Below are 8,793 nucleotides of genomic sequence, written 5' to 3'. Positions count from 1 at the left end.
AAAAATTGTACAAGTCTGTAAGTCTCCAGCACCAAAGGGTAATACTACTTTGCTCCTATATGCAAGATCTCTTGACCAGATCTTATAAAGGAACAAACAATATAGGCTAGAAGGAGCGCTGAGAAAACCTCTATTAGGAGTCTCTGCTCAGTAGAGTCAAAGAGGATTCTGGGATTTTAAGCTTTAAAAATGTACAATTTATTATAACAAAAGTTTAAAACAACAGTATTGATCAATGGTCAATTAAGAACCTCTAAATAGCATCTGTATACATGGTTTATATCAGGTTACAAAAGTTAATCACAAGATGTGCTCGTGAAAAAATATAATCAATAAAAAACTATAATCAAAAAACAAAAAATGTAAAAAATATATAAAAATGGGTGTAAAAAATGAGTGCAATTGCTCCAAAAAACGTGAGAAAAAAAACAAAAATATCAAAAAATAGATATTAGGTGTACACCTTTAAAATCTTAGTGTTCAATTCCTTGTGGGTGGTATTTGTAAGAGATGTGAAAATTCCAAAAATTATATGTATATACGTGATGAAAAGTTAATAGTTCCTGTGTTGAAATCCAAAATCTTCTAAGTGATGATGTATGTCCGAGTATATCCTATATTGGGATGTTATTAATGGTGATTGGCTCCTAGTGTTCCTAATGTTCCATTATTCGGAAGATATCTTCATTAACCTAAATAAAGTAAAAATATATAGTGCAATAAAGCTTTCACAAGTGGCTAAAAATGGTAATAAACTCACCAGATAGGGACCTGAGCTGTAATACCAGTTTAGTCTACGCGTTTCAATCCTACTGGATCTTTCTCAAGACTGGTATGGCTCTGTATAAACCTTTGTCTTAAATAGGCTATTCTGTCCCAAAAAATTAACAGCCAAAAAATTTGCGCCAAAATCGCGCTGATTCCATTGGTCCACTTTGACCCGGAATTTTTTTTTTTTCTTAGTGATGTATTGATACGGATGTTCTTGTAAACCGGATTTAAGTTACTAACTTCCTGTATTTCTTTTACTTATTGACCTCTGTTGGAGCTTGTTGTTGCTATGCAATCTAAGTGCCGAAACCGGAAGTGGCGTTCTGTGTATGACGCCACCTCCGGAGATTCGGTTTCCCCATCGTTACAGTCCTCTGTTGTCAACCTGCTCTGACTGCCGAAACCGGAAGTGGCGTTGGCGTGTAGCGTCACTTCCGGTGTTTCGTTTTCACTTTTTTTTTTTTTTTTTTAAATAACTTTTTATTGAGGTAATATGGCAGACAAAAATACAATTGCAAAAAGAAACATCATGGCAACATGCCCATTTGACATACATCAGGATTTACATGGTGAATTAAACAGGCATGTCTTCATATCTGTAATATCTAAGTATATCCTAACCCAAAGGTACATTTTCTAGCCATGTAGATTACCTCATTTTATCTAAGTGCATATTCAAAAGGACAAATAACACAGAGTAAAACAACCAACTGAGTATAAGCCTAATTTCAATGATCAATTTGCAACATATGCAGGCTTGTACTTGTCCGTGATATATTCAACATAACTTGCAATACATGCAGTGTAATTTGAGCAACAGAAGATGTGTTAGCAAAAAAAGGGAAAAAAGAATATATAGGTGATAGGTAAAGAATGGAAGGAATGTTAACAGGGCCACTCTCTGACCCAATGCTATAATAGTATTTTCTCTACCTCAAAACATTGAGGGGGGAATCATTAAATAGCACCCGATATATATTGGACCCTTACTTTAAAATTATGCCAACAAAATGCTCTATAGAGGTCAGCACAGTATAGTGAACGGCATGTCTAGTACAGCCTAAACTTTGGATTTAGCTCAATAATATATACATGCAACTACATGCTGTCAAGCACACAGGTCTTCACAGTTGGCTAACCTAGCATACAAAGCAACACATTTTTATCCTAATATAAAAGTATATGCATTTTGCCACAGAGCCCCCTAAAATATGCTAAACTAGGAGAGGAGCCCACTTCAACTGACAGGTAGTGGGCAGTCTTAGCCCATGAGTATTACTAATAACCGATAGGCGAATGTAGGGGTTATAACTATAGGTGCCCCTTTTTAGATAGAGGGGTATACTTTATTTCACTACATACAAAACATGCAGGTACTATTTTTTTACAGGCGTGCTTTATCATATGGAACCTTATAGGGTCTAAGATATTATTAGGAAGCCCCTACCTCCCTTAGCTGACACTTAATAAAAAATATAATTCCTATATGAAAGCTATAATAACATGATACCCCATGGATTTTGGCCTATTATATGGGCCAACATGAGCCCTCATTCAGGGACATTCTAAGCTAAATAAACTTCCTTCTGGGATAAGATAAAGGAAATACAGCATATTATTTATATAATGTCCCTGTATCAGTTAACCATGTACCGCCTTACTCAGGGAACAGCAATGGTATCTCATACTTCCAATATAGCAGTACATAACAGTACTAAATATGGCATCATATAGTACACTGGTGAGCATTCTCTGATACAAATTACCGCAAACTTTAAGGAGCACATCAGACCAAAGGTCGTCCTTAGTCCAAAAAAGGGAGTCACAATAACTCAGAGATGTAGCTCTTGCTTAGGGCCAAACAGGGTGTCTAAAGTTAACCGATGCCAGACCGGGCCTCCATAAACACATCCCCAGCATATGCGCCAGTAACTGGAAGTTCAAATGATCCTGAAGAGGCAGGGCTGCCGAGATTAGAGGAGAGGTTTCCCACTAACAAGCTCATACCATCAAGCTGCTTGCATACGGCCCGGTTTGTGACTCCCAGTCCCTTAAAGACACCTATGCTGGGAGGCCCCATCTTCCCTCCAGGAGAGCCAGCTGTATCTCTCCCCGTGGTCGACTGGGCCCACAGCTCAGCAGCTAGATCCTGCGTGTCACATACACCTGCACGCTTTTGGGGAGCCTTGATGGGACTGTGATCAGTCCGAATATGTTCCAAACACTCTGAGCTGCGAACATCCAGGGTCTGGAGGGAGGAATCCGCATCAGGTAAGCTCTGCGGCGTTATCCTGCTCTCTCCTGGAATCCGGCATTCTATGAGATTAGATCGTTGTGAGGGGGGCAGCCGCCATTCAGACTGCGGTATTTTCTGCTGAGTGGCTGCGTTATGTGCCAAAGGCGATGTAGTCAGGAGTGTAAGAATTCGGTCCACTCTTTTACAGATTTGCGCCTCCCGCTCTTCCATAAGGCTCTTGATTGTGAAGTATATCCTCTCCATGTTAGGGTAGTAGACTAGTTCTGCAATATTGCCCGATCCGGCTCATTATCCCCTGTTCAGCACAACTAAGAGTTAGGCTGGATGAGTTACATGTAGAAGGAGACTTAGCAAATATCTCCACATACCCCGGTTCCCCGGGGGGGGGGGGTGTGCTGAGAATTCCCTCCGTGAGGGCCGCCAAGAATAAGCTACAGCGATCCGGTCCGAGAGATCCAGAGGTTACTCAGTAAAGGTATCGCCTGAACCAGCAATCCATTCCCTTTCAGACATTTTAAAATTCTATGCTGGATGGCATAAGAATATATGAATTACATGGCGGCATGTAATTTAATCTGCCAGAGCTCTCAGTTTTGCGGCCATCTTCAGCCTAAGCCCGGACACGCCCCCCCGTTTTCACTTTTTTGCTGTTAGGGTGGATACATCCCTATAGTGGTATGTTGGCTCAAGTCTATTATCGGGAGTATAATTACCTTACAAAAAATAGCCACAAATATCTGAATGCAGTTCAATTGAGTGGAATGATATCTAATTCCTGCTCCTAGCCACATCGGGGAAATATATGCTTAAAAACAATTGACAAATGCGTAGATTGTAAATACAATTGGCAGATATATATAATACACAATGACAAATAAAAATAAAAATTTTAAAAATTAAAATTACAATGTGTCTATAAGATCCCTATCTAAAGGTGTAATGTATCTACTAAAACCATCATATATAAGTGTCATATAAAAATGATGCATAAAGTGCATCTTACTAAAACACTTGCTTAAAAATGTAAGATGTAAAATATAAAATATTTAAATTCCCTTTTAATCTAATGAATGTGAGGTAAATTGTACATACACTGAGCCACATGTGATGTTTAAAACTTAAAAAAGTTAAAATATAAATTGGCATTTAATAGACGGTACTGGAGTTCTTATTATAATCTTAAAAGAGTTTAAAAAGATTTTAAATGATTTCAAATTTTTAAAAACTTTAAAAATCTTTAAAATCCTTAGTATAATATAAAAGTAAATACCAGGAGGAGGCTGTATGATCGGAATATTTCAAATTTAAAATTAGAATTAAAGATTTAAAACGAGGTTGTGGCTATTTTATAGTAAATGTAAGATCTCTGTGTTGCCATTAAAACCTTTGGGGAATATGCAGTGTAAATTAAAAATCCATTTGGACTCTTCTCTCAAGAGTGACTTTTCAAAATCCCCTCCTCTCCAATTCCTTCTAATTTTACTTATTCCCATATATCTAAGAGTTTTATTGGAACTACCGTGGACTTCTTTAAAATGTTTATACATAGGAAAATCTTCCTTTTTCCATTTGATCTGTAGCAGGTGTTCTCTTATCCTGTCTTTAAGTTTCCTGGAAGTCTGACCTACATATTGTAGTCCACATCCACACTCTATTAGATATATAATGCCACTATCTTGGCATTTGATCATATCTCTTATGTTAAAAACCTCTCCTGTTATTTTAGATTTAAAAGTCTTTGTTTTTCTACCATGCTTACACACTTTGCATAAATGGCATGGGAAAAAACCTTTTAATTGTTGACCTAAAATGTCATTTGTTCTGTTATTCAGAGACTTTGGGACACTTGGTGCAAGAATATTTTTCAAATTTCTTGTCTTTCTATAAATGAACCTGGGTGTTTCGTTTAGGTCTTTTCCAATGATGTTATCTTCCTTTAGATAGTGCCAATTTTTTCTTATAATATTTTCAATTAAGAATCGATTCTCACTATACTCGGTTATGAACGGTACTTCTAATCCTTTATTTCCTTCAGGTGTCTTCTGTTGTTTGTATTGTAACATCGGGTTCCTATCCATGTTCTCGATTTCCTCTATGGTTTTATCTATATTGTTCTCTTCATACCCCCTTTCAAGAAATCTCTTCTTTATGATCTGTGACTGTTCTATCCATTTCTTGACATCCGAGCAGTTCTTTCTTATTCTCATCATTTGACCTTTAGGAATGTTGGTCTTCCATCTCTGGAGGTGACAACTTGTTTGATGAATATAATTACAGCAGTCCACTTCTTTAAAATATGTTGAGGTAGATATCTTGCCTTTCTCCACATATATATCTAAGTCTAAAAAGTGGATATTCTTCTTACTTAATTCGTAAGTGAATTTTAAATTTGCTGTATTTTTATTCATTACATATATAGTGTGTTCCAAATCTTCAATGGTCCCCTTCCACACTATTAAAATGTCATCTATATACCTTTTGAAGAGGACCAGGTCTGCGCCTGCTGGGCAGGATTCCCAAAATAGGTTCTCCCACTTTCCCATATATAGATTTGAATAACTAGGCGCAAACCTGGTCCCCATGGCTGTACCGCAAATTTGATTATAAAATTTACCTCCATTATAAAAGTAGTTATGCATTAGAATGAAGTGTATGCTGTCTAAAATAAACTCTCTTTGATCAGGGCTTACTCCATCGTCTTTCTCTAAAAAATAGTTGACTGCCTCTATACCTAAATTGTGTGGAATACTTGTGTATAGGGCAGTCACATCACATGTGGCTAAAATGTACTCATCTCCCCATTCGAGGTTGTTCAGTATATTAAGGACCTCGTGGAATCCCTAAGGTAGGAAGGGAGATCTTTAACATACTTTTGAAGTTTCTTATCGATATACTCTGATAAATTACAGGTAATTGAACCAATGCCCGATATTATAGGTCTCCCCGGAGGGTTTGTTTGGCTTTTGTGAATTTTGGGCAAATAATAGAATACAGGTATTCTCGGATGATCTGTCCTGATATACCTGTATTCTTGTTGATTCAATATTCCTTTACTCTTGGCTGATGTGAGCATACTGTCCAAATCTTTTTTAAAGAGTTCTGTAGGATCTTTTGTTAACACTTTGTATGTATCAGAGTCACCTAGGATTCTATTTGACTCCTTTTCGTAGTCCTCCTTATCCAAAATTATGATCCCTCCCCCTTTATCAGCCAGTTTAATTGTAATGTTTTTATTTCTCTCTAAATTTGTAATGGTCTCGATTTGTGTTTTATTCAAGTTATGGTTGAATTTTTTGAGAGATGTGTTATTTAGTTTCTTTATTTCATTACAGACTATATATATGGGAAAGTATATATGGGAAAGACTATATATATGGGAAAGTGGGAGAACCTATTTTGGGAATCCTGCCCAGCAGGCGCAGACCTGGTCCTCTTCAAAAGGTATATAGATGACATTTTAATAGTGTGGAAGGGGACCATTGAAGATTTGGAACACACTATATATGTAATGAATCAAAATACCGCAAATTTAAAATTCACTTACGAATTAAGTAAGAAGAATATCCACTTTTTAGACTTAGACATATATGTGGAGAAAGGCAAGATATCTACCTCAACATATTTTAAAGAAGTGGACTGCTGTAATTATATTCATCAAACAAGTTGTCACCTCCAGAGATGGAAGACCAACATTCCTAAAGGTCAAATGATGAGAATAAGAAAGAAGTGCTCGGATGTCAAGAAATGGAGAGAACAGTCACAGATCATAAAGAAGAGATTTCTTGAAAGGGGGTATGAAGAGAACAATATAGATAAAACCATAGAGGAAATCGAGAACATGGATAGAAACCCAATGTTACAATACAAACAACAGAAGACACCTGAAGGAAATAAAGGATTAGAAGTACTGTTCATAACCGAGTATAGTGAGAATCGATTCTTAATTGAAAATATTATAAGAAAAAATTGGCACTATCTAAAGGAAGATAACATCATTGGAAAAGACCTAAACAAAACACCCAGGTTCATTTATAGAAAGACAAGAAATTTGAAAAATATTCTTGCACCAAGTGTCCCGAAGTCTCTGCTCTGAATAACAGAACAAATGACATTTTAGGTCAACAATTAAAAGGTTTTTTCCCATGCCATTTATGCAAAGTGTGTAAGCATGGTAGAAAAACAAAGACTTTTAAATCTAAAATAACAGGAGAGGTTTTTAACATAAGAGATATGATCAAATGCCAAGATAGTGGCATTATATATCTAATAGAGTGTGGATGTGGACTACAATATGTAGGTCAGACTTCCAGGAAACTTAAAGACATGATAAGAGAACACCTGCTACAGATCAAATGGAAAAAGGAAGATTTTCCTATGTATAAACATTTTAAAGAAGTCCACGGTAGTTCCAATAAAACTTTTAGATATATGGGAATAAGTAAAATTAGAAGGAATTGGAGAGGAGGGGATTTTGAAAAGTCACTCTTGAGAGAAGAGTCCAAATGGATTTTTAATTTACACTGCATATTCCCCAAAGGTTTTAATGGCAACACAGAGATCTTACATTTACTATAAAATAGCCACAACCTCGTTTTAAATCTTTAATTCTAATTTTAAATTTGAAATATTCCGATCATACAGCCTCCTCCTGGTATTTACTTTTATATTATACTAAGGATTTTAAAGATTTTTAAAGTTTTTAAAAATTTGAAATCATTTAAAATCTTTTTAAACTCTTTTAAGATTATAATAAGAACTCCAGTACCGTCTATTAAATGCCAATTTATATTTTAACTGGTCTCTTCACTCAGATGTGTTTTTTCAGATTGTTCAGATGTGGGGGCTTCCAGAAATAGATCTGATGGCTTCTCATCTAAACAGGAAACTTCCCAGGTATCTGTCCAGGTCCAGGGATCCTCAGGTGGAAGTAGTGGATGCATTGACACTTCCTTGGAATTATCAACCTGCTTATATTTTTCCACCTCTAGTTCTTCTTCCAAGAGTGATTTCCAAAATCATAATGGAGTGTTCGTTTGTACTGCTGGTGGCTCCAGCATGGCCACACAGGTTTTGGTATGTGGATCTTATTCGGGTGTCCAGTAGCCAACCTTGGCCACTTCCGTTCTATCTCAAGGCCCGTTTTTCCATCAGGATCTCAAATCATTAAATTTGAAGGTATGGAGATTGAACGCTTAGTGCTTAGTCATAGAGGTTTCTCTGACTCAGTGATTAATACTATGTTGCAGGCTCATAAATCTGTGTCTAGAAAGATTTATTATCGAGTTTGGAAGACTTACATTTCATGGTGCTCTTCTCATAAATTCTCTTGGCATTCTTTTAGAATTCCTAGAATTTTACAGTTTCTTCAGGATGGTTTAGATAAGGGTTTGTCTGCAAGTTCCTTGAAAGGACAAATCTCTGCTCTTTCTGTTCTGTTCCACAAAAAAATTGCTAATCTTCCTGATATTCATTGTTTTTTTCAGGCTTTGGTTCGTATCAGGCCTGTCATTAAATCAAGATAGGAAAAAATTGTACAAGTCTGTAAGTCTCCAGCACCAAAGGGTAATACTACTTTGCTCCTATATGCAAGATCTCTTGACCAGATCTTATAAAGGAACAAACAATATAGGCTAGAAGGAGCGCTGAGAAAACCTCTATTAGGAGTCTCTGCTCAGTAGAGTCAAAGAGGATTCTGGGATTTTAAGCTTTAAAAATGTACAATTTATTATAACAAAAGTTTAAAACAACAGTATTGATCAATGGTC

This window comes from Bombina bombina, chromosome 6 (assembly GCF_027579735.1).
Source record: "Bombina bombina isolate aBomBom1 chromosome 6, aBomBom1.pri, whole genome shotgun sequence".
Lineage (NCBI taxonomy): Eukaryota > Metazoa > Chordata > Amphibia > Anura > Bombinatoridae > Bombina > Bombina bombina.
This window is presented reverse-complemented; position numbering follows the sequence as displayed.